The sequence below is a fragment of the Tursiops truncatus genome, chromosome 10 (genome assembly GCF_011762595.2).
Source record: "Tursiops truncatus isolate mTurTru1 chromosome 10, mTurTru1.mat.Y, whole genome shotgun sequence".
Lineage (NCBI taxonomy): Eukaryota > Metazoa > Chordata > Mammalia > Artiodactyla > Delphinidae > Tursiops > Tursiops truncatus.
In genome coordinates, this window is record NC_047043.1 from 28,252,490 (window position 1) to 28,280,031 (window position 27,542).

Consider the following 27,542-nt stretch of genomic DNA (forward strand, 5'->3'; position numbering starts at 1 on the left):
AGAATCCATAGAACAGATGTTTAAACAGGCAATCGGTAATACTGAAGAGGATTTCCTAATAAATGCAAAACCAGTCTCTTCCACTTGGGAGAAATCAATTGAATTTCTGCTGGGCACAATTCATTTGCATCTTTATTGACAAGATTCGTTTGCATTACTATCAGTTTTCTGTAATTTATAAAGTTGTAAAATGGCTCAAAGACAATGAAAGGCACCTATCCTATGGCATCAGTTAACTCTGAAAGGTCCACTAGATAATGTATAATAGTTCATTGAAAGACTATTCAGGGTTCTTTTTGGCCCATTGCAAAGTTTTTTTTTTTTTTTTTTGCGGTACGTGGGCCTCTCACTGTTGTGGCCTCTCCTGTTGCGGAGCACAGTCTCTGGACGTGCAGGCTCAGCGGCCATGGCCAACAGGCCCAGCCGCTCCGCAGCATGTGGGATTCCCCCGGACCGGGGCACGAACCCGTGTCCCCTGCACCGGCAGGCGGACTCTCAACCACTGCGCCACGAGGGAAGCCCTGGGCTCTTTTAAAAATTTTTATTTTATATTGGAGTACAGTTGGTTTACAATGTTGTGTTAGTTTCAGGTGTACAGCAAAGTGATTCAGCTATACATCTATCTATCTATCTATATATCTATCTATCTATTCCTTTTCAGATGTTTTCCCATATAGGTTATTACAGAACACTGAGTAGAGTTCCCTGTGCTATACAGTAAGTTCTTGTTGGCTATCTATTTCATATATAGTAGTGTGTATCTGTTAATCACCAACTCCTAATTTATCCCTCCCCACCACCTTACCCCTTTGGTAACCATAAATTTGTTTGCTGTGAGTCTGTTTCTGTTTTGTAAATAAGTTCCTTTGTATCATTTTTTTAGGTTCCACATATAAGTGATATCATATGATATTTGTCTTTCTCTGTCTGACTTACTTCACTCAGTATGATAATCTCTAGGTCCATCCACGTTGCTGCAGTAAACACTTGTTAAACACATTCATGGGGGCTTCCCTGGTGGCGCAGTGGCTGCGAGTCCGCCTGCCGATGCAGGGGACACGGGTTCGTGCCCTGGTCCGGGAGGATCCCACATGCCGCAGAGAGGCTGGGCCCGTGAGCCATGGCCGCTGAGCCTGCGCGTCCGGAGCCTGTGCTCCGCAACGGGAGAGGCCACAGCAGTGAGAGGCCCGCATACCGCCAAAAAAAAAAAAAAAAAAAAAAACACATTCATGAATGAAAACCTTTGCAAGCATTTTCCTGTCTCCTTCTCTCCACTGTTAATACAGAAATAACTGTACCTATTTCGTCAGAATTCCTGCAAAAGGGATAACTTCTGGTAAATGCAAATTTTCCAAGACACTCATGAGTAATCAAGGTTTAATTTATTCCAACATTCCCAAAAATGCTTATTTGCTTTTGCACCGGGGTATACATTTTTACTCTTAGGGAAATAGGTGGGGATTTCAGAGCAGGCTGAAGGGGAAACTGTTTTATTCAGAGGTGTGTACACTCCACTTGTTGGGGAGGTTGACAGGGACCCCTGGGCTCAATCCTGCACAGAACAGGACTGTCACAACTGATGCCACCACACTTACTATGCTACTCCTTCCTTTGTCCCCTTCCACTTGAGTGCTCAGGACCACTCTGCTTTTCCTACATACCATCCTTTTTTCCCTCTATTCCTGCAAACTGAGGCCATGCGGGGCTGGCCTGATCCCAGCACCCTGACTACTCCTTTCCAGAGTGTTCCCAGAAGAGATTCACAGCTAATCCTGACCTTCTTCTACGTGCCTCCAATAATGATGGGCTTGGCCCAGTCACTTCCTGGGTATTTTCCCACAACAGAAAACTTCAGGGTAACCCCTAAAACCGGGGTCAGCCTCTGTAACTGAGACCATCCACTTCAGTAACTTTCATTCCTTTCCCATCATTTCCAATAAATTTATTTCCAAACTACCACTTACAAGACACGTAGCCACCTATCAGTTTAAAAAATTTTTTTCATCTGTTTGGTTCCAGGAATTGGGTTTCTTCACAGAAGTCATTGCCCAACTTCTTGTTTAAATGATTTAAGACAAAGCTTTGTGGGCTTCCCTGGTGGTGCAGTGGTGGAGAGTCCGCCTGCCGATGCAGGGGACATGGGTTCGTGCCCCGGTCCGGGAAGATCCCACATGCTGCAGAGCGGCTGGGCCTGTGAGCCATGGCCGCTGAGCCTGCGCGTCCAAAGCCTGTGCTCCGCAATGGGAGGGGCCACAGCAGTGAGGCCGGCGTATGGCAAAAAAAAAAAAGACAAAGCTTTGTAATCTAACATAATGGGCTTTAAGAGAATAGGTTCCGCGCAAAGAATTTGAGATACCTGGGCTGAACCCCTTTTGTTGGCTCCCACAGAATGGGAAAACCAGTGTGTGAACCTCAGGACCCACTCTTCTGGGCTCAGCCCCCCTCCCTGAACTAACAGCTTTGTAAATTTGCGTTTGCATTTTTACTGTCTCAAGCCATTCATAGGAACATCCCATTTTGCCTTTTAAAAGCCAGGTTAATAATGTTAGAATAATTTGGCAGTGAAATGACATTCAGCTTTCAGATTTAAATAAGGTAGGGAAGGAAAGCCATTAGTTTCCTATCCATCCTTGGGGGTGGGGGGGGTGGGCGGCAAGTGCATCTTTAAGAAATTAAGGGAGAGAATAGTTCTATTTAGAAATCATTCAAGTTTCTTTCTGACATGTCATGCTTAATATCTATTATCCATTTTCCTTCTCTTTGTGCTCGACTCTGAATACTTCCTGACTCAGAAGCTAACTTTAATCTTCTGCTTTGTTTCAAGGCCTGTATTAGATTAACCTCTTTTTCTTTCCTTTGGGAATGACTGATTAGCAAGCAGACATTAAATTTAAAAATTCAACTCTGTACAGTGGATTTTCTCAAGCTCGCTAGACCTTGCTAGCGATAGGGATGGGATCCTCTGTAAAACCGTCACTTCATGTTGGGTTGTGGTTGCCAGAAAGACAAAATACCTTTTGGACCACATCTGGAATAACAGATACAGGGCGCTATTAATCTATTCTTCTATCCCTGCAGGGTGAGATTTCAGATTTCTTAAAGTCCAGGGTCTTGGAAAGAAATTTTCAAAGTCCCGAGGACAAAGGAATTTGATAAGAAATACTTCCAATAATTGTAGAATTCAGGACTAAATGAGTCCAAGTATATAATTTAACTCCTTCATTTTAAAGGTTAAGAAAATGAGATGCAAAGTTAAATCTGGGTGTGGCTCGCAGATTTTTGCAGGTCTGGCTAGGTTTCCCGTGAGTACTTTCTCTAATGCACTACCCACTGAATACAGGCACTGGAATGTATAATCCGGTTTCATTCAGCCTGTTCTGAATTTCAATTAATTGCTCCTTCTTACAAGGTGTTCCCTCAAATGTCCCCCAATCCCACAGTCCATTCCATTCTGACCTCTGTTTTTTTCTATCTTCCTTTCCCTCCGATCTTTATTTTTCCTCTTTCTGCTTTCACTTATTAAAAAGGCTAAGGCCTGAATAAAGTACCAGGTAATAGATTTAAGGGTCGTGATAAATATGAAGATGTTGGAACTGATAACACTACCTCACATTCCATTGTTCTTTCCAGCAAAGCTCCTTCAATTCCATTTTCTCCTCTCATTGCAACCTAGGAGATGAGTTAGGCCAATATTATTTTTGTCATTTTATATGGAAACCAAAGCTGGGGTAAGTGAACTGATATGCCTGAGGACGCCACCCCAGGAAAAGAGATGAACTCAGGGGTCAAGCCTGTGTTTTAGGGCTCTGAACCCAGGACCACACTGCGTCTCTTGAGTGTGGTTCGCTTAGAGAGCGAGTCAAAAGACACCTTGCTGCCAGCAAGTACAAGGTGATTAAACTATCACAAAGGTTTTGGGTAAATGTAAGGGGAAAACAAATTCTGATGGGTCAATAAAACATGCGAATTGTTCACTAAAGGAGATTGTGTACCGTTTCCCTTAGTAGAGGGTTTACCTGATGAAGCAGGTTCCCAGTTATTCCCTGAAGCATTCCAAAGTGTGTTTCCGGAAGACAATTCAGCAATGTGTATCCAAAACAGTAAACACATGACTCACAGTTTCGGGCAAATTACTCAGTATCTTCTAGGTCATTTCTTCATCTGGTAAAAATAGGGCTTGGGAGAGGATTAAATACAGTAACGTTAAATATCCCGACATATCTAGTGCATTCAATAAATATTGCCAGTGTTTAATCATGATATTTTCACTTGTATGAGGAAATAACAAGCACAAAGATTTAGCGATAAAGACATTCTTAACTGTATTTTTGTAAATAATAGTGAAAAGTTGGAAACAACCTATGTCCAGCAATAGGGAATTGGTAAAACAGGGCCTTCTGGTACCGCAAGGTGCTAGACTATTAGACAGTCATTTAAATGATTATAAGATATGTTACTACATGGTAAGATGTTTGTGGTTTATTATATTTTAAAAAAGCAAATCATAAAGCATTAAGGACGCTGAATTTTTTTTTTTTGTTAAAGTATATATATACAAGAGAAATATAGACATAGATAAAAATCTGAATGGGGTTACGTCACTATGTTAACAATAATTGGGGATAGGATTATGAATGCTTTTAACTTTCTTATTTTTGCTTATCTGTTTAAAATATGTTTTTCCAACAATGAACATGTAGTTTATGTGAAAAAATGTTATATTTATTTGAAAAATTTCAGGCTTTCTTGACTCCCATTCTCTTCGTCAGTTTTGCTGCCAGGCCCTAGAAACGGACAACGTTCCCTAAACCCTCACTTAACAAATAACCCTTACTTACCCATTCCAGGCCAGGCACTGTTCTACACACCAGTTGTAGAGGTACACAAGATGGGCAAAGCTGCCCCCAAAGAGCTTACACTTGAGTTGAGGGAAGCCCTAAAATAAGCCCATAAAGAAGGGGGAGTAGACCCCGCATCCCGATGAGGTGTGTATTGCTGGGGGAGCTGCCCCTCCTAGCAATTCTAGCAATTCACTCCCTCCTCCTCCAAGCGCCCCGCAGCCTGAGGCCCAACGTCATTTACGTCATTTACGTGGATAAAGGCGGCTTATCTCTTGTTAAAGTGCAGCGATCTCCTTGCAGGGGAATGTGCTGTGTCAATACTGGTAATTTACACCTTAGTATGAGTCATTTCCTGAGAGCAGATTATCAGACCTTGATGGGGGAAAAAGGGAAAATGTGAAAGTACACTGAAGACCAGGTAGGGGTGAAGGGGTCTGACTTTACAGCCCCTCCGCCTTCAGAAGAGTAGGGGGCATGAAGATGGGGTGGGGCTGGCCTGGGTATGCGGTAGGCACGAAAGCGGGCAGGCGAGTGGGGTCCACCTTCATGCTGTTTTTTAGTTTGCCATGGACTGACCTTGGTTCCAGCAGCTTCCTTTCAGATCTGAAAGCCAGTGTCACCTTCTCTTTCCCTGTTGTTCTGAAGTGAATTCATGTTTTAAATGTACGTTTCTCCTACTCAAGGATTAATTTTTACATTGTGTTGTAGTTACAAATGGAGGAGCTCCACTTCTCTTCTAAAAATAGATGATCATTACGGACAGGGTTTGTATCTATGGATCTTTGTAAGGTTCAATAACGTCTTTCAGCAGACACAAAAATAAATACTCTCCTCACGGTGGCACAGTTTGGGGTACATATTAGGTGTTGGATAAGAATTTGTTGGATGAGTTGAGCGAAGGAACAGATGAATGCAACATTTGCTACACATGGGTACCACTCAACCATCCACACTGGGATTTCACGCAACAGCAAGTTACCATGGCAACGGCCAGACTGGATCCTCTGCCACTGTGTTCCATTCCCACCCTCTCCCCTGGGCCACAACATGTGGAAAAAGGCAGAGCCTGGATCTGAAAATATTTGAGCCACGGGGCTCGTACTTAGCTACGTGGTAAAACAGACGATCTAGCTGCAAATATGACTGGCTCCGTAGGGCCAATACTGTGGTAACTGGGCGGTAATCTTGCAAAGATCAAAGGGAGCTTTGATTTTTCTGAGGGAAGGATAGAGCCAGGAGGAAGAGAACTATGCTTGGATGGGAAGAAATTTCAAATACCAGCTAGGTGTTTAACAATTCAGTTGAATTTCAGACGGCTCAGTTGAATGCCTGCCAGTTTTTCCCCACTAGCCGGACCCGACGGTCTTGTCAGGCTCGTGAACTCCAGCAAAGCAGAAAGAGGCTTGAACTTCTGGCATGTATATTTACAGACCATTAGAGACATGAGAGCAATCACAATAATTCCTGGAGTATATATCCTCCCCTCCCATAACCTACACATACTGTACCCAGCCTGGGCATTCTAATCCCTCCTCACCCTAACCATATCCCTGCCCTTTACTGTTTCCCTAGCAACTTGACAGTACGGGGAAAGGGACGGGGAGGCTATAAAAGGAGCCACAGTACACAAAATGAATTATAACAAGGGTGTATGGCTGGGAGGCTTGGTGTAGTAGAGGGTGGAGGGGTTGACCTCCCGTGGGCTTTATCTGTGTTTCTCATCTCCATCTCCCCCAATCCCCTTGGCTGTGTTAGTTCTCATATCTGCACCAGGCAGACAGAGCTGAGCATTGATAACTTCCAGTTTTCAGAAAGGTAGCTCAAAGGAGAACAAAGAGTGAAGGGTGACTTTTCCTAAATCATGAGGTTTGACCAAAATTATTTTTAGAAACTTGGCATTTTTATTCTGTTTTTGTTTTTTGGTCCCAGTATGCAGATGACACCAGGGAGACTACTGGTACCAGGCAACACTCCAGGGAAAGTGCCGTTTATTATGTTTTAAAAGGTCCAGTCTTTTATTATTATTATTATTATTGGAATATAGTTGATTTACAATGTTGTGTTAGTTTCAGGTGTACAGCAAAGTGATTCAGTTATACATATATATATATTCTTTTTCAGATTCTTTTCTATTATAGGTTATTACAAGATATTGAATAGAGTTTCCTGTGCTATACAGCAGGACCTTGTTCTTTATCTATTTTATAAAAAGGTCCAGTCTTAATATACGACATGGTTGAGGCATCCGGTCCCACTTTTCCACAATTTCCTTGTTCTACTCCGTGGGTTACACTTTATTTCTTTGTCAAGATCCTTTTGTTGTTGTCGTTGTTTAGTTCCTCATCAAGAGTGTATCACTGATAGAACACACCCCTATGGAGTGTCACACAATGGTTTCCAACAATTATGCAAAAGTAATTTTCCTTGATGGTTCATCATTGATTGTTCCAGGCACTGATCTAGGCCTTTGGAAAACCAAGCAAACAGATGGAAACCTCTGCAGACATTCTAGTTGGGGAAGAAACGGTAACTACTAGACACTATAAATTACGAAAATTTTGTTAGAAGCTGACAAATAAAGTGGTGGTAAGGGGGAGGTAGAGTGGGACATAGTGTTTTAACTTTAAGATAGGGTTTGCAGAGCGGGCTGCACCGAGAAGGTGACACTGGTCCAGAGGGACAGAGCCGTTCTGAAATCTGAGCGAGGACATTCGGAACAGGGGAAGCCCGCTGTGGAAAGGTTGGGGGGCATGCAGCTGGTGCTTTTGAAGGGGGCTGGGGCTCAGGATGGAGTGCAGAGGGTACTGGAAAAAGAGTAGGAGGTTGGGGCTCAGGTGAAGGAGTGGGGCAGGGCTTGTCTTGGGCAGATAAGCCTGGTAGCTTTGACTTTGAAGAGAATGGGAATGTTTAGAGAATTTAGGTCCAGAAGGGACATGCATCTTTTGTTTTAACAAATTCTAAAGGGAACAGGAAGGCCACTTTAGGAGGCTACGACAGTAACGCAGGCCAGAGATGGCACTGCTCAGACTGGGGTGCTCACCGTGGAGGGGGTGAGTGGTCAGATTCTAGATGCTTTGTGAAAATATTTCTAATAGGATTTCCTGATGGGCTGGAGTAAAAAAAAAAAAAAAAAAAAAAATCTCACTATGATACGCACTTGTATGCTTGCTTGGTTACACTGAAGAGTGGTCGATGGAATGCGTACCAAACTGTTAACAATAGTTACCTGGAGGGCAGGAAATGACAGGAGGGGAGGAGGATCTTGGCTTTAGATGTGTACATTTCTGTGTTGTTTGGCCGGTTGTAAATCACGCTGTTGCTTTTTGCTGTTTAAAAGCCAAAACCAATAACTTATTTGTCAAAAGAGTACCCCGAGGCTCCTTTAACTTGCTCCCACCTGCCTTTTAATACCGGTGGGGCTCACAGCGATGTGTCCCTGGCCCATTTCCCAATCCTAAAAGCAGAGCTTCGGCTGTTCGCATTGGTTTTTTTCACCATCTGCCAGGTGCTCTGGCACTGCGGGGAATAATGTATACCCTTTGGCTCCACGTATATTAAACGCAAATGAAAACATAATATCATCTCTGAACACTCCTGCTGTCTCTGGTGGCACTGGGCACCCCAGAAGAACACCTCAGGCAATTTGGGTGGCTTTATGCCTCTGGATACAAGTTGCTTCTCAATATCTGGTGTCATTAACACAGAAAAAAAGGAAGCTTGAGGTACCCCAGCCTCTAAGGCAAGAGGAGGGGGGGCAGGCTGCCGACATCTCCTTTCCTTGAAATTTTTATTTTCTTTTCTCTCCCTTTCTTTTTAGCTATTGCAGGTCTCAGGAGGCAGAGATGACAGTCACAGGAGGCAGCTGAGGCTTTGTCCTGGATCTGCCCTCCGCCCATATCCCTGCCTGGCTCACAGAAATATTATCATGGTGAAAGGAAGGAATGCTTTCTTCCGTGCAAGGAGTTCTGTAGCCTTTGTTTACCCTAGTCCATGGGTGGGGATGGCGGGTGCACTCCGCATTCTGCCTAAAAATATCTCCAGTGTGCTTCAAAATATTTGTCACCCACACAGAGAATCCTGCAAATCCTCACCGCAGAGGCCTGGAAAGGAGACTGCTGAGAAAGGTCTGCTGAGAAGGACTTCCTCTCACCTGTGTCTCGCAGCAGCAATTCTAAAGATCAATGGTCTTTGTCTTCTAGGCTAAGATCTCGGCTTTCTGCATGTGTGTATCCGATTTTGCTCTGTGTTTTGCTCTCTGTGCTAATCGCAAACTTGAATGAAATGCTCAATATCACTTCCCCACAAACCCAAGATTCTTCGGGGCATGGGCGCACATAAGACCTGGGTACAGTTCCGACCGTCCTGGTCAGGTGTTGCCTGGCCTCCATCAAATTGGCCAGAGTGTCCCAGGTACCATTCTGCCGACATCCTCAGGTCTCTGCCAAGGGGTTCCTCATCCAGGTCCCGTTTGGCACCCTGGTGCTCTGCACTCCTGATCCTTTTCTCAAGGAGCAGAAGCTCAGTTTGTGATGAGTTAAAAACACTCCTTCTATGAGTGTAAATGACTTCTATTTATACTTGGGTGCCTTTTCCAAAGACAGTCCTAGGACTGGGTCTGATATCCTCAGAGCTGGGGGGTCTTCAGACCTGACGGTACAGAGTGCTGGTGTCACCCGCCCTTGGTTGTCCGTTAGACCCACAGCAAAGCACTGGTTTTCTCTTTTTTCCTTTCAGCACGTACAAATGCACTGTTGCCAAATCCCTAAAAGCAACTATTCCCCAAGTTCTCTTATGCGTGATGAGACATCCCTCAGCTCTCTTTGGACGTTACTTCCGTTTTTTATTTATTTTTCTTGTTATTCGTAAACATTAAGACAAACCAAACGGCTGGTTCCTTCTCCCATCCATTCTGAGGGCATGTTTCTCCTGTATTAAACTAAAACTAAACTCTGTCCCTAAAGAGTAAGCCGGTTTGAGAACTCAGAACCCTTTCACACTGCCTCGGTTTACCCAATGATAAACGTTGAACTACACTCTTGGGCATAATTGAGTTTGATTCCAACGTTTGCTCATTAAAGAGTTTATTTGTTAATAACCCAACTCTTAGACCGCATATGTCTCTGTGTCCCCCAACTTACTGCTTTTAACCTTAACTCTACAATTAATCCTTTCAGTACCCCAGGAAGTAAAATGGGAATTGTCCCTTATTTAGTGGGTATGTGTTGAATAGAAGGTAGGTATGAATTGTGACCCTTGGAACAAAGGGGCTGGTGAAGTGAAAGCACCACTATGGTTATTATAATGAATAATAAAATTGCATCACCGACATGCAGCTACACGGCTTCTCCCCTGCCAGTCCTTTCACTTTGCTTGTAATGTTTTATGGCACAATCTTTCCGAGCAGCAACTAAATGCAGTACTTATTTTGCAACCTGTAGGATCCACAAGCCAGAACCCGAAATAAGGGAGTTATTAGTGATATGGATAGCCAGGGCCAGAGAGAGAGAGAGAGAGAGAGAGAGAGAGGGAGAGAGAGGGAAGAATTTTATCTGTAGAGAAATTACTTTTTTTTTTTTTTTTTTTTTTTTTGCCATGCCATGCCACTTGTGGGATCTTAGTTCCCCCACCAGGGATTGAACCTGGGCCCTCGGCAGTGAAAGCACAGAGTCCTAACCACTGGACCGCCAGGGAATGCCCCAAGAAATGTCATCTTTTGAAAGATCTGGGGGCAATTATCCATATATCTTCTATAATATTAGGTAATTGTCAACTCATTACTCCTTTTTTTTTACAGTGTTGATAAGATCAGCACTAAGTACAACTGTAAGTTTATTTATAATTGCTTCTGAAAAACCATGCAAAGGAATTTAAATGGAAGAAGATTATTTAGCCATTTGTAGAGATCACTAGGAGTCTAAAATAAAATTTTGAAAAAGTCTGTCTTACTTGAAACTTCCATAAATTTCTAGCAAATAAGAGTCATAAGTATAGGGGTTAAGAATATGGGCTCCAGGGACTTCCCTGGTGGCGCAGTGGTTAAGAATCCGCCTGCCATTGCAGGGGACACGGGTTCGAGCCCTGGTCCGGGAAGATCCCACATGCCGAGGAGCAACTAATCCTGTGTGCCACAACTACTGAGCCTGTGCTCTAGAGCCCGCGAGCCACAACTACTGAAGTCCGCGCGCCTAGAGCCCGTGCTCCTCTACAAGAGAAGCCACAGCTCAACGCAACTAGAGAAAGCCCGCTCTCAGCAACGAAGACCCAATGCAGCCAAAAATAAAAATAAATTAATTAAAAAAAAAAAAGAGGGAACATGGGCTCCAAAGAAAGAGTGTCTGGGTTCCAAGCCTGGCGGAGCTGCGAGGGTGACCTTGGAGTAGTTGTTCAATGTCTGTTTTCTCATCTGCAAAATGGGTACGATAACAATAAGTAACTTACAAGGCAGTAGAGAGGCTTTTATAACAATCATCATCATTTCCTGAGCATGTCCTGTTTATTGGACACTTTCTAAGCCCTTAATTTCCACAACAACCCCAGAGGATCGTCCATAGAAGTCAATTAGGCTATGCACGCAACACACTTTAGACTGTGCCCAGCCATGCTAAGACTTAATCAAGGCTACTTGTTTTTCATGTCCCCAAGCAAAGTGAAATCATCACGCCTTTGGAGCGAAATAAATAATTTAACAGGAGGGAGGCGATTTCAATAGGAGGCAATCTCCGTGAATCTCGCATATGAAGTGAGTTCATTTGAATTTGCCAACAAGCTCCTGCTAAATGAAATCAGTTGGAGAGCTATAACTTAAGGCTACAATTAAAGGGCGAATTAAAAGCAGTGCCAGCAGGTTAGGTAGTGGGGACAGGCCTCGCAGCGTGCCGTGCACGCTAGCTTTTGGCTTCCCGTTTTCCTTAAAGCAACCCGAGAGGGCTGTGGATTAAATGGTGGAAAAGCAGTGACCGGAGGCTTTGGGGCCAATGTCTGAAGCCAGCTGAATAAAAAGCAAAATGATGAAGGGGGATGAGACACAGTAGAGCAGCGATTTCCACACTTTTAAGTTTCAGGATCCCTCTACTCTTAAAAAAAATTATTGCAGACTTCAAAGAGCTTTTGCGAACATGGGCTGTTTCTAGCTTATTTTTACCTTATTGGATGTTAAAGACATTAAAAAATATTTATTAACTTAAAAATAATAAAACTTATGTATTGGTAGCATAAATAACATCATTTTTATGAAAAATAGCTCTATTTTCCAAAACAAAAAAGTGTTATTGCTTTACAGTTTTTGCAAACCTCTTTAATGTTTGGCTTTTTAATAAATAGCTTGATTGTTATATCTACTTTTTCGTTCAGTCTGTTGTGATATAACATTTTGTTGAAAATCTAGCTTGTCACGTATTTAGTTGGAAAAGGGAGAGATATGTTTAATAGCCTTTCAGGAAATTATGGATTTTCTTCTGTGATAATACACTAAAATTTGACAGGTGTTTGATTCTTTTTTTCCATTTGTCTTTACTACTGTTTCCAAGGAAATCTTTTCTTTTTTTATTGCAGTATACTTGGCTTACAATATTGCATTACTTTTAAGGAGTACAACATAGTAATTGTATATTTTTATAGAATATACTCCATACAAAGTTACTATAAAATATTGACATTCCCTCTGCTGCACATTACACTCTTGAAACCTATTCACTTTATACCTAGTACTTTGTACCTCTTAATCCCCTTCACCTATGATTTTTTTTTTTTTTTTTTTTTTGCGGTACGCGGGCCTCTCACTGTTGTGGCCTCTCCCGTTGCGGAGCAACAGGCTCCGGACGCGCAGGCTCAGCGGCCATGGCTCACGGGCCCAGCCACTCCGCGGCATGTGGGATCTTCCCGGCCCGGGGCACGAACCCGTGTCCCCTGCATCGGCAGGCGGACTCTCAACCACTGCGCCACCAGGGAAGGCCTCACCTATGATTCTTAAAGACGAGTTGCAATGTGACATTTCAAGCTATATCAATGAACTTTTCATACTCTATACAAATGCAACAGAATGAGAGTAAAAAGAGAAAATCATGCCTCCTCCCCTTCTTCCTCCCCCTCCCCTTCCTTCTCTTCTCCTTCTTCTTCTTCCTCTTCCTCTCCTTCCTCCCACTTCTTCGTTGAATAGTTTTGACCTCCAAGACACCCTGAAAAGGTCTGAGGGGCCCCTAGGGCTTCCTGGAACACATTCTGAGAACCACTGTCCTAGGTAAATAATCTCCCTCTCTCTTGCTTTTCCCCCTTAGGCTCTTTTAGTCGCACAGCATACAGATTTGCTCCAGGTTATCTCAGAAGAGGTAGCTTTATTTTATGGCTAGAGATGACTTGGATCCCTACAGGTACATTCTCTCAGGCTCGCTTTCATGAACTACATATTCTTCTCCCCAGGACACCTTACCAGCTCCATTCTTTCCTCTCCTTTCTCATACTTTCTGCTCTGTCAACTTTAAACTAGCCTCCCTCTCAATAGCAAGATGTTTTACCTTAAACTCAGGTAGATAACTGCACATTCCCTTGATGTTTTCAAGCCCAAAATTATAAGGGAAGAACTCGAATTGGTCATATTGCGGTGCCAGTCATAGCATATTCACGGGTGACACTAAGACCAGCTGACCTTGGGCCAGGTGTCCCTCAGAGCCCATTAGCTGTGGGTGGTAGAGTGGGGCACCCAGTACAAAGTGTATTTCTTCTGCGCTCTTTTTACAGTGGCTGAGAATTTACCCCATTATGATCAAAACTGCACTTTCTTTTGAAACTTGCAGGTTTCTCAGTGTTCTTCAGGGGTTCCCCGTGAGACTCCAACCTACTAGGAAGTGGAATGTAGCAGTGAAACAAATACGTACGGAGACATGTGCTTGGATTTGGATCCACTTGTTACCTGGTGACTTTGGGGAAATAATTTAACTTCTTAGTCCTAGAATGTAAAGTGAGGATGATAATGGCCCTTAGGGTCATAGTAGGATTAAGTGGGAGCGCCCATGTAAAGTACTCATGGTACAGTGAGTACCCAGAGGAGTTAGTACTCATCATTAAGCTTTACTTCAGCATTGGACAGGTGGAGGCAGCTGTGCCCAAGAGGATGGAGACCAGCCCTTGCACCCGCTCACTAATATGCCTCTTTTTCTCTTGCCTGATTCAGGTCCCCTTTCCCTCAATCACCAGGTTTGCCTAGTCGGAAATAGTACTATCCTCAGTCACTTAAGCACTCGGAAGCTTAAACAGCTTTTCTGCTTTCTTCTCAGTTCTATCCTTCTCCCCCAGCTTTCTCATGTCTTCTTTCCTCTTTCTTATTCTCCCACTCCCCTTCCCCTTCCAGTGTTGCCCCTCTTCTTCCCCTGTCTTTCTCTTAGTCACAATACATGATAAGCTGCTATACAAAAAGACCCCCAAGATCTTGTGGCTTAAAAAAGGTCAAAGAGTTTATTTGTTTCCCTTTTTGAACTGGTCCAGAAGCAGTGGCTCAAGGAGGCTGTTCTCCATCAGGCCATTTGAAGGTCCAGATTCCCTCCTTCATGTGGTTCTTCCGTCTCCTAGGATACAGGGTTCATCTGTATGGTTGAAGCTGGCTCGTTCGACATCCACACAGTCCAGCCCACAGGAAGCGGGTCAGAGGAAGTGGAGGGCAAGCAGATTGCTTTTTTAAAAAATGTATTCTGGAAGTTGAGACACTGGCTAACACTTAGGTTCAAGGGAAGCTGGGGGGCTATGTGCTCAGCTAAAACCCAAAGAGATAGAGTCCTTCTCCTAAAAGGAAGAAGTGGAGAATGGGGACAACTCTTCGTCTTTGCCATGACCCTCAGTCTATCAGTGGGACTCCCAAGGCTCGGAATTTAAGGTTTAAGCAGCATGTTTCCCAAACTTTATAGCAATTGAAAATGCTGTCTGTTCCCTCTGCCTGAAATGCTCCCACCACCCACCTCCCCACCTTTGTCGGTCACCCTAGTGTGAGGTTTCTGCACCTGAATCTGAAACACTCCTGCCACATTCAGTTCCACGTGGACCCAAGAAGGGAGAAGAGTCACGGACCTTCAGTGGGTTCCTCACCCAGAGCTAGGCCCTCTTTCAGTGGGTTTCCAGCTTTCTCTCTTCCCTTTTCAGGGCACATGGCCTCTGATGCCCTGGCAGTAAGAGGACCTTCCCATAAGGCCACTGGCCTGGGAAGGTCATAGCAGAGCTATAGGATAACATCAGTTTCAACAATCAAAACTTCTGATTGCGAACAAAACCACTTCTTCTATGGACACCAGAGGAGATAAGAGTGTGGGCTAGGCTGGAGATCGTTTCACTGAGGAACTGTGATTACCCTTTAGGGAGTCATAGCTGGCAAGAGACTCGATTTAATTCACTTACAAAATTTTTATTAGGCGAATATCAAGATACTCGCAAAGGTTTCCCTCTGCCCTTTTTATAACCATGTCAAAATCTGCCACTCAATCACGCTAATTCTTTAGTTTGCACTCAATGGGAAACATCATTTAAGAGGGAAATGATATTTTAAATGGCCTTTCTAAAAAAAACAAAATGGTTCTGAAGAACCTAGGGGCAGGACAGGAATAAAGACACAGATGTATAGAATGGACTTGAGGACACAGGAAGGGGGAAGGGTAAACTGGGACAAAGTGAGAGAATGGCATGGACATATATACACTACCAAATGTAAAACAGATAGCTAGTGGGAAGCAGCCGCATAGCACAGGGAGATCAGCTCAGTGCTTTGTGACCACCTGGAGGGGTGGGAGGGAGACGCAAGAGGGAGATATGGGGATATGGAGATATATGTTTATGTATAGCTGATTCACTTTGTCATACAGCAGAACCTAACACACCATTGTAAAGCAATTATACTCCAATAAAGATGTTTTAAAAAATAAATAACTGGCCTTTCCTTATTACTCTATTTGTGTCAAGCCTAAGTGATTCACATGCCTGTGCAAACAAAAAGTAATTGTGACGTCACCACACTGCTGAGGTCTGGGGAGTGACCTCTTCTAGCGTGTTGTCAACATCTATTTTATGGATTCTCAACTCTCCCTTTAGCCTTAATCTTTGATCTCGGGCTAGAAAGTTATTATGTCATGAAATCCAATGGGAGTCTCAAGTTGAATACCTTATCATTTTTTTATTCTAAGTTAATAACACAGACATACTTTTTTCTTATAATGAAATAGCTACTTATATGTTTCTTCAGTCCAATGAAGTTCATGACACAGGCATTGCAAAAAGAGTTCTTAAAATTTCCAATTACTTATGTAATGGCTTACTTTCTAAGTAGATGAAGCTTACATTAACAATGTCTTGATGGGCGGACCTAGAGATTATCATACCAAGTGAAGTAAGTCAGGCTAAGACAAATATCATGTGATATCACTTATATGCGGAATCTAAAAAATGATACACATAAACTTATTAACAAAACAGAAACAGACTCACAGACGTAGAAAAAAAACTATGGTTACCGAAGGGGAAGTGAGGGGGTGGGAGGAGGAGAGATAAATTAGGCGGAAGGAATTAGCAGATACACGCTATTATATATCCAATAGATAAACAACAAGGACCTACTGTATAGCACAGGGAACAATATTCAATATCTTATAATAAACTATAATGGAAAAGAAACTGAAAAATAAAATATATATATATATATATATATATATATATATATATATATACACACACAAACACATATATATAACAGAATCACTTTGCTGTGTACCTGAAACTAACACAATATTGTAAATCAACTACACTTCAATTAAAAAAAAAACCAATATGATCCTGAAAAACCCAGTTAAGAAGAAGGAAAATTATATCACCTGCCAAGTGTTCTTGGTTTCCTTCCTCCCCAGTTCAATATTTTAATCAAACATTTGAAAGAAGTCTTAAGTAGCCTGATTATTGATCTGGGAATAACACAAAGTTGGGAAGGATGGTAAATAAGTCAGAACCCAGATTCGAAGAGGTCTCAATAAATGAGATTGGTAGGCATCTACCATCTCTGCAATATAGTTAAACGTGGATAAATGTTTGCCTTTAGACAGACAGAAACAAAACAAAACAACCCAAACAGCTAAATACGTATAAAAGAACCCAGTTTGTTTGAAAAAGATAAACTGAAATTAACTGACCAAAAGGCAATACAAAGTCAACTGTGACTGCCACATTGCTGCTAAAAATCCAATGTGGTCTTAGGGTGCATGAAGGGGAAAACGGCGGACAGCGTAAGGTGGGTGATAGGTCTGTTAATTTTTTTCCTTGTTTTTTGAGATCATACTGCATTTAGAGACTTTTCGAAAATTCTGGATGCTACATCTTCAGAGGCACAGTGAGAAACTAGAATGTATTCAGAGGAGAGTAAGTGTCAAGGGTTTTGGAAGCAGTCATGTATGAACTGGGGACTGTTGTACTAAAAATCGATGGCTTTGGGGAGACTTGAGAACTATTCTCAAATCTTGAGATGAGCTGAGAACTCAGGGTTGACTTTGCAAGAGGGAACATTATTTGCTCCCCTATGCTTTCCCTTATAATTTCCCTTTTCCCTGGAAATTTTACTGGAAATGGAAGAATGCTATTATTTTATGTATAAATGTCAAGTAATTTCTGGTGTTATTTTGTAGTACTTTCTTCCTATTCTTCTAGCTATCTCCTGTGACAAATAATAGAACAATCTCCCCCACTTTAATATCTTCAGAAATAGTTTCATTTATCTAATGAGATTCATCCTTTCTGGATTCAGAATGAAGGTCTAAACACCCTCTAAAATGACTCCATGAATCTGCTCTCTTGTCATCCCCACACCTTCACCGTCCTTCCACTTCTTGATTTGATTATTCCATCAGAGACTACACCTCTGTCATTCAGGCTCAAAACCATGGGGTCACCTTCAGCTCATCTGTAGTCCTGAGATGCAACCCGATTTTGTCCATCACACAGTGGCCTGGCCCAACCCAGGGACCCTGACCAGAAATATGTGGTTTCTATCCCATGTGGCAATGGTACATATGTTATCAAAGGCTCCTGTTAAGTGCAAATCAGAGATTCTGCACATGGGCTGGAGGCTGGGGAAACTTGAAGGAGCAGCTCCTGACTCTGCATCAGGACGGCCAACCCTGAAAGCTTCATCCTGGAAAGGGTCTGGCGGATGTTTAAGGGCGATCCCCTTCACAAAGTCGCTAGCGTATCTCGTGATTTGAGTGTAATTCCTAGTAAGCAGGGGGATGGCCTGCATGCTCCCTAGAGCCCTTCCCAGTCAGAAGGATGTGACTTACTCCTTGTGAAGCCCCGGAGTGGAGAACAGCTGAGGATTTGACAGGAAGTGGTAGGAGATGGGAATTCAGCATGAGGCAGATGTCTTTGTTTTTCTCAGCCTCCTGGGTCTCCAGGGCCCTGGGCCAAAACGCTGGAGGCTGGGAAATGCACAGGAATGTCTTTAGTTCATTTCTTCAGATGGAGACTTAGATAATCAGACTCTAATAGAGACACAGACAAAGAGAACAAACGGTATGGACACCAAGGGGGCAAAGGTGGGGTGGGATGAATTGGGAGATTGGGATTGACATATACACACTACTATGTATAAAACAGATAACTAATGAGAACCTGCTGTAGAGCACAGGGAACTCAGTGCTCTGTGACCTAAATGGGAAGGAAATCCAAAAAAGAGGGGATATATGCATACATAGAGCTGATTCACTTCACTGTACAGCAGAAATGAACACAACATTGTAAAGCAACTATACTCCAATTAACAAAAAAATGTTTACCTTGATTAATCTTGTGAGTTGAGAGAGGAGCCAGAGGTCACCATGTACTTCATTATACCCTCTAATGGCTGAGGTACAGCCCAGGGCATTGAGAAGGGCAGAGAGCTGGCCTCAGGGCCATCCATAGATCTCTTCCTTCCAGTTATAGGTGGTCTACTTTGAGCAACTCAGCCAGGAATTTAACTTTTCAGTAGGTCTGGTGAACTGGGGACCAGCCTTCACATCTCTTTAAGGGCCTGCAAAGAGTTCCCAACCACTAAGAAGCCTGGCAGGAAACTGTGGGAGCTGGGGACACGTGTGACCCCTTATTCCCAGTTCTCGTGCTCCCAGCTCGTGCTTCTAGGACGTAGGGTCAAAGTTGTGGAGTCTGGGGAATTCTGGGTAATGTTGCAAAACACAAGCTGCAGCTCGTCTTCCTCATACTGCCTCAGATTATCTGCTCCTGGTAACCGTGTTGTGGGAACCTGTCCCCAGCTGATGTGGGTTATCTTCAGGGATGCACCTCCACTTAACCCCATTCCATCACTGAACTGACAGTGTGCTCTTCAGGGACTGTCGGGAAGGGCAGGTGAACTCCTAGGACCCCTCGGCCTGGGGAGTCTGTTGGGAGCAGCAGGCCAGTTGCATCTGAAGTTTTCGATGATCTGTTACAGGACGTTCAGGAGGTCACGTCTTCTTCTTGGGGGTCCTTCCCATAACTTCTGGTCACAGGACTGGCTGTTCACTGGTGGGAAATTCTTGATGGGACCGGGGTCCTCCTTCTAACCAAGATTATGGACTTTGGCTTTTGTGGGGTTTTGATTTGTTTGTTTTGGTTTTTTGTTTGTTTCTTTTCTGCCATTTCTACGGTTTAATTAGAAAAAAGAATTTTTTAACATATCTATTAATAACATGTTTCGTTTCTAGCAGAGACAGATGCTATTTGTGTCCCACCCAGAAATAATAATAATAACAATTATGTATTGTGTGCTTGCCTGGGACCAGTGAGTATGCTAAGTGCTTGCTGTGAAGGCGTCTAGGATAAGGCACCATTCTAGAGTGACACAGCTACCAAATAACAAAGGGAAGGACCAGGTTATCTTCCCTTTAATTACTACTCTACAAAAAAATGTCCTGTTGTCCTGATCTCACCTCTGAGACTCAGCTGTGAACACACCAGCTATGATGCATTCTCTTACACAAGCTCTTTAAAATTTTAGAGGGAGAAGGGTATAGTTTTCTTAAGCAATTTAAAAAATATCCCTTCATAATTCATTAAAAACAAAGTTATTCAGCAAATTAGAAAGAAGGAAGGAAGGAGGGAGGGAAGGAAGGAAGAAAGGGAAAGAAAGAGATGGAAGAAGAAAGAAAGAAAAGGAGTCAACACTATACCACTAATATTTTGAGGTTTTTTTTCTGTAGTATTTATCTCAGGCATAATGCTTGAAGGATAAAGATTCAAGTAAAAATTTAATAACTTGGAACTCACATGGCTTTCCTAAGCTGGCTGAGAGTGGATAGCTTATTTAGGAATTCCAGTGCAGGCAAAGGTCAACAGATTATAAGGGACTAAGGTTAGAAAATGCGTGTGAAATAGACAGGAAAGGAGGCTGAGGACTCTGCAGGCTGGTCTCACCTGGCTCAGGACAGTGGGTGGTAGAATGTGCTGGAAGCACAGGGTGGCTCTGGAATGCAGGTAGAGTCCTGCAGCTGGAGTTTGCCTCTGAGTCTTGGAGCCCCTTCCTAGGGTCTTCACCGGCAGAGTTCTGATTAAGACACCTGGGCAAAAACAGTGGCTATTGGCTGTGTTTCTGTCAGTGACAGAGGGAATCATGATTTAGAAAGTTAGAAAGAGTGTAGTTAGAGGGAGAAGAGTCAAGACAGAAGAGAAGAGTGTAGTTAGAGAGAGAAGAATCAAGACAGAACAGTCATTGGCATCCAGCCTTTCGGCAATTGTCATTAGCAGCGCATTGAGTGGGTAGGTGGAGAAAGGAACCAGTAGGACTGGTCGTGGTTTTTTTTTCTTACATATTTTGTTCAATATCCCTTCTCTGGGGGCTGGGATAAATTAGGAATTTGGGATTAACAGATACACACTACTATATATAAAATAGATAACCAAAAAGACCTACTGTATAGCACAGAGAACTATACTCAATATATTGTAATAAACTATAAGGGAAAAGAATCTGAAAAAGAATAAATAAATAAATATATATATATATATATATATATATATATATATATATATATATATATAACTGAATCACTTTGCTGTACACCTGAAACTAACAGAACATTGTAAATCAACTCAACTTCAATAATTAAAAAAAAAGAAAAATCCCCTCTCTGAGAAACTTTCACATCCCAGTGTAGACCATAATAGACAGATAATTGTGGCATTTGATTACCTTCTATAATTTGTGTTACGAAATTTCCTGTGGAAGACAGAAAATCTGTTTCTTAAATTTGCAGCAAATATAAATTCATTTCCACCTAAAAATAATTTTATATATGTTGTTCAATATCCCTTCTCTGGGAGCCGGATTCTAAGAAAGCAAACAACTTTGTTTGGACTTCAAAAGGTATAATTAAGGATGCAAGACATAGAAACATAAAACAAATCATAATGGGAGGTGTTATCGGTCGCCAGAAATGGTTATGTCAGGGACAAGAGACATTCATGCCTTAGAGAACTCAAAGTTTGATGATTCCATGGTGCATGATTTATCAAACTGTGGGTCTCAGCCCCTCAGTGGGTTGTAAAATTGAGTGGATTATGTCCACCATATAAAAAATACAGTAGAAAATATCAAAGTGCATTGTGTGTAGGAAGGTTATGCATTTCATGAGCATTTTTTTATGTTATAAACACACACACAAGTGTACATGGTGGGTTTCATTATAAAATATATTTCTCCTCACAGATTCAATCAAACAATTTCAAAGATGTTCCGTTCACCAAAGTAATCTCCAACCTAGATCTTTATTACCATTTATTAAATGCCTAAATATTTCCAGGCCCATTAATAACAATGCTTAAGAAAATTTTTTAGGAAGTGACAATGACGCACTCCCTGACTGAGTCAGCCAGAAGACTGTCTTCATGATGATAACAGCTTACGTTCACTGAACACTATTTGCGTGCTGGGAATCATGTTAAATATTTTTCATCCATTATTTAATCTACTTCTCATAACAACCCTAAGAGGAGGCTACTATAATTCTTCTTATTTTTCAGATGATTTAAGAGAAGTTCCCAGAACTACAGTAACTTGCCCCAGGTCCCTCAGTTAGTAGAACTCAAGCCCATGTCTGTCTGACTCCACAAAGACTTGTACCACCACACTGCATTGTTTTTCAAGAACAAATCCCTTTTTGTGGCTGAGTAATATTCCACAAAAAGGGCTTTGTTCTTGAAAAACAACGCAGTATGTTGTACAAGGCTTTGTCTCTGAAAGTGTATCATTTGCAGAGATGTGGATGGACCTAGAGACTGTCATACAGAGTGAAGTTAAGTCAGAAAGAGAAAAAAAAATCATATGTTAACACATATATGTGGAATCTAGAAAAATGGTACAGATGAACCTATTTGCAAAGCAGAAATAGAGACACAGATGTAAGAACAAAGGTATGGACACTAAGGGGGGAAAGGGGGGAGTGGGATGAATTGGGAGATTGGGATTGACATATATACACTACTATGTATAAAATAGATGACTAATGAGAACATCCTCTTTGACACAGGGAACTCTACTTGGTGCTCTGTGGTGACCTAAATGGGAAGGAAATCCAAAAAAAGAGGGGATATATGTATACGTACGGTTGATTCACTTTGCTGTACAGCAGAAACTGACACGGCAGTGTAAAGCAACTATACTCCAATAAAAAAAAAAAAGAAAGAACAAATCCCTCACAGAAAGCCTTGTCATTTGTAAATCTTCTTTTGTGGCCTCTTTTAAAATGTTCCCCAGTTAGCGCTAGGATGAGTCAACCCCCCTCGGTCCCCACGGAAGGTTGATAAAGAGTGTTTCTTCAGTCATGGGTGTGGAGGGTGGGGTAATGCTGGAGAGAGCTGATTCTTGGTCTGATTCTAAGAAACCTGTCCCATCCTCTGCCTACAGACTCTGTCCTAACAGGCCTGAGGGCTTAGATTCAGTGGATCCTCCCACTGAATGGCAGGCATTTCCCTCATTCCTCGCTTCCACCAAGAATGAAGTTTCTTCCCCAACCAGAGAACAAGAGCAACAAAACATACTAGGAATACTCAGTTTGGGACTCCCTGGAGCTAGAATGAACTTCTCTGGGTCAGACATCAGCAAACTTATTTGAGGACAAAGGGCCAGATAGTAAATCTTTTTTTTTTTTTTTTTTTTTTTTTTTTGCGGTACGCGGGCCTCTCACTGCCGCAGCCTCTCCCGTCGCGGAGCACAGGCTCCGGACGCGCAGGCTCAGCGGCCATGGCTCACGGGCCCAGCCGCTCCGCGGCATGTGGGATCTTCCCGGCCCGGGGCACGAACCCGCGTCCCCTGTATCGGCAGCATCGGCAGGCGGACTCCTAACGACCACGCCACCAGGGAAGCCCGATAGTAAATATTTTTGACTTTGCGAACCATGTGGTCTCTGCCAGGAGGCTTCAATCTAGCCATTGTAGTCAGAAAACAGTATGGGCAACACTTAAATGAATGTGGCTGGATTTGGCCTCAGGGCTATGGGTTGCCAACCCCGGTTCAAGAGCCTAAAACTGAATCTTCTCTAATGGCCAGTTCGGGAGAAGAAAAGCATATAACTTGGCTCAATTTTTAGTTCTCTATTCCCCCGGAATCCTTTTTGCTGTGTGTCATCCTCCTCCAATATTCAAACAACTTTTTACCAGCAGTCCTGCATCAAGACCTAGGAAGCTGTGGAGTATGGAGGGTTCTGGGTTTTGTTCCCGAGATCCTCTTGTGTTGGTAGGTTCACGTGTCATCATGTTGAGGTGTGGATATGTGGGAGGGTCTCCCCATCCGGGTCCAAAAGAAGGACTCCTGTGAGGCACTGTGTCCTTCAAGATTCTTCTCTCCTTTACTCAAGAACAGGATTTCAGAATAGTTTTCACCAAATGAAGCCAACATCTTCCACAAATAACTGGCAGCAAAAAATGAACCCATGTGCTTACATCGCGGGTAAAGTCTGTGTTAAATAACGTTGCCCTCACATAGGAAGTTTCCCTTGACTAAGAGAAAGCCCGCTGTACCCCACATCCCACCCATACCACAGGGCTGCTGTTTGCATTTTTCACCCTCTGTGAGTCTATTCCTTTAGCTTCCAGTTCAGCCTCTAATTAAAGAGAGGATAGCCATCCTAACATAGTGTTGAGCTTGAAAATAATGGTGCAAAATGGTCAGTAATGTGACCTAATGGTTTCCTAAAATGATGTATATTTATCTTCCTTCCAGGATTCCTTTCTTCCTCTGTCCCTCTCTCCCTTCCTTCCTTCCTTCCTTTCTTTCCTTTCTTTCTTTCTTTTCTTTTTCTTTCTTTCTTTCATTCATTCATTCTTTCCCTTTCTTTCTTTCTTTCTTTCTTCCTTCCTTCCTTCCTTCCTTCCTTCCTTCCTTTCTTCCTTCCTTTCTTTCTTTCTTTCTTTCTTTCTTTCTTTCTTTCTTTCTTTCTTTCTTTCTTTCTTTCTTTCTCCCCTCCTCCTGTTCCTCCCCTTCCCTCTCATTCGCTCTCTTTTTTGTGTTAACAATCTCCTAATACTTTCTTTTTAAAGAAATTTTATTTATTTATTTTTTATACAGCATGTTCTTATTAGTTATCTATTTTATACATGTTAGTGTATATATGTCAATCCCAATCTCCCAATTCATCCCAGCCCCCCTTTACCCCCTTGATGTCCATACATTTGTTCTCCACATATATATGTTAATATACAATATTTGTTTTTCTTTGTCTGATTCAGTTCAACTCTGTATGACAGTCTCTTGGTCCATCCACGTCTCTACAAATGACCCAATCTTGTTCCTTCTTATGGCTGAGTAACATTCCATTGTACATATGAACCACATCTTCTTTATCCATTTGCCTGTCAGTGGGGATTTAGGTTGCTTCCATGACTTGGCTATTGTAAATAGCACTGCAATGAACATTGGGGTGCATGGGTCTTTTCGAATTATGGTTTTCTCTGGGTATGTGGTTTCCTCCCAATCCCCAGTAGTGGGATTGCTGGGTCATATGGTAATTCTATTTTTAGTTTTTTAAGGAACCTCCATACTGTTCTCCATAGTGGTTGTATCAATTTACATCCCCACCAACATACAAGAGGGTTCCCTTTTCTCCACACCCTCTCTAGCATTTGTTGTTTGTAGATTTTCTGATGATGCCCATTCTAACTGGTGTGAGGGTGATACCTCATTGTAGTTTTGATTTGCATTTCTCTAATAATTAGTGATGTTGAGCAGCTTTTCATGTGCCACTTGGCCATCTGTATGTCTTCTTTGGAGAAGTGTCTATTTAGGTCTTCTGCCCAATTTTTATTGGGTTGTTTGTTTATTTAATATTGAGCTGCATGCGCTATTTATATATTTTGGAGATTAATCCTTTGTCCATTGATTCATTTGCAAATACTTTCTCCCATTCTAAGGGTTGTCTTTTCATCTTGTTTATAGTTTCCTTTGCTGTGCAAAAATGTTTAAGTTTCATTACGTCCCATTTGTTTATTTTCGTTTTTATTTCCATACTCTAGGAGGTGGGTCAAAAAAATCTTGCTGTGATTTATGTCAAAGAGTGTTCTTCCTATGTTTTCCTCTGAGAGTTTTATTGTGTCCAGTGTCACATTTAGGTCTTTAATCCATTTTGAGTTTATTTTTGTGTATGGTGTTAGGGAGTGTTCTAATTTCATTCTTTTACATGTAGCTGTCCAGTTTCCCCAGCACCACTTATTGAAGAGACTGTCTTTTTTCCATTGTATATGCTTGCTTCCTATGTCATAGATTAGTTGACCATAGGTGCATGGGTTTACCTCTGGGCTTTCTATTCTGTTCCATTTATCTATATTTCTGTTTTTGTGCCAGTACCATATTGTCTTGATTACTGTAGCTTTGTAGTATAGTCTGAAGTCAGGGATTCTTATTCCTCCAGCTCCATTTTTTTCCCCTCAAGATTGCTTTGGCTATTTGGGGTCTTTTGTGTCTCCATACAAATTTTAAGACTTTTTGTTTTAGTTCCATAAAAAATGCCATTGGTAATTTGATAGGGATTGCATTGAATCTGTAGATTGCTTTGGGTAGTATAGTCATTTTCACAATATTGATTCTTCCAATCCAAGAACATGGTATAACTCTCCATCTATTTGTCTCATCTTTGATTTCTTTCATCAGCGTCTTATAGTTTTCTGAGTACACGTGTTTTACCTCCTTAGGTAGGTTTATTCCTAGGTATTTTATTCTTTTTGTTGCAATGGTGAATGGGATTGTTTCCTTAATTTCTCTTTCTGATCTTTTGTTGTTAGTGCACAGGAATGCAAGAGATTTCTGTGCATTAATTTTGTATCCTGCAACTTTACCAGATTTATTGATTAGCTATAGTAGTTTTCTGGTGGCATCTTTAGGATTCTCTATGTATAGTATCATGTCATCTGTTAACAGTGACAGTTTTACTTCTTCTTTTCCAACTTGTATTCCTTTTATTTCTTTTCCTTCTCTGATTGCCGTGGCTAGGACTTCCAAAACTATGTTGAATAATAGTGGAGAGAGTGGACATCCTTGTCTTGTTCCTGATCTTAGAGGAAATGCTTTCAGTTTTTCTCCATTAAGGACAATGTTTGCTGTGGGTTTGTCGTATATGGCCTTTATTATGTTGAGGTAGGTTCCCTCTATGCCCACTATCTGGAGCGTTTTTATCATAAATAGGTGTTGTATTTTGTCAAAAGCTTTTTCTGCATCTATTGAGATGATCATACGGTTTTATTTTTCAATTTGTTAATATGGTGTATCACCTTGATTGATTTGTGTGTGTTGAAGAATCCTTGCATACCTGGGAAAAATCTCACTGGATCATGGTGTATGATCCTTTTAATGTGTTGTTGGATTCTGTTTGCTAGTATTTTGTTTAGGATTTTTGCATGTATATTCATCAGTGATATTGGTCTGTAAATTTATTTTTTTTGGTATCTTTGGTTTTGGTATCAGGGTGATGGTGGCCTTGTAGAATGAATTTGGGAGTGTTCCTTCCTTTGCAATTTTTTGGAAGAGTTTGAGAAGGATGGGTGTGAACTCTTCTCTAAATGTTTAATAGAATTCACCTGTGAAGCCATCTGGTCCTGGACTTTTGTTTGTTGGAAGATTTTTAATCACAGTTTCAATTTCATTACTTGTGATTGGTCTGTTCATATTTTCTATTTCTTCCTGGTTCAGTTTGGAAGGTTATACCTTTGTAAGAATTTGCGCATTTCTTCCAGGTTGTTCATTTTATTGGCATAGAGATGCTTGTAGTAGTCTCTTAGGATGCTTTGTATTTCTGCGGTGTCCGTTGTAACTTTTCCTTTTTCATTTCTAATTTTATTGATATGAGTCCTCTGCCTCTTTTTCTTGATGAGTCTGGCTAAAGGTTTATCAATTTTGTTTATCTTCTCAAAGAACCAGCTTTTAGTTTTATTGGTCTTTGCTATTGTTTTCTTTGTTTCTATTTCATTTTATTTCTGCTCTGATTTTTATGATTTCTTTCCTTCTACTAACTTTGGGTTTTGTTTGTTCTTCTTTCTCTAGTTCCTTTAGGTGTAAGGTTAGATTGTTTATTTGAGATTTTTCTTGTTTCTTGAGGTAGGATTGTATTGCTATAAACTTCCCTCTTAGAACCGCTTTTGCTGCATCCCATAGGTTTTGGATTGTCGTGTTTTTGTTGTCATTTGTCTCTAGGTATTTTTTGATTTCCTTTTTTATTTATTCAGTGATCT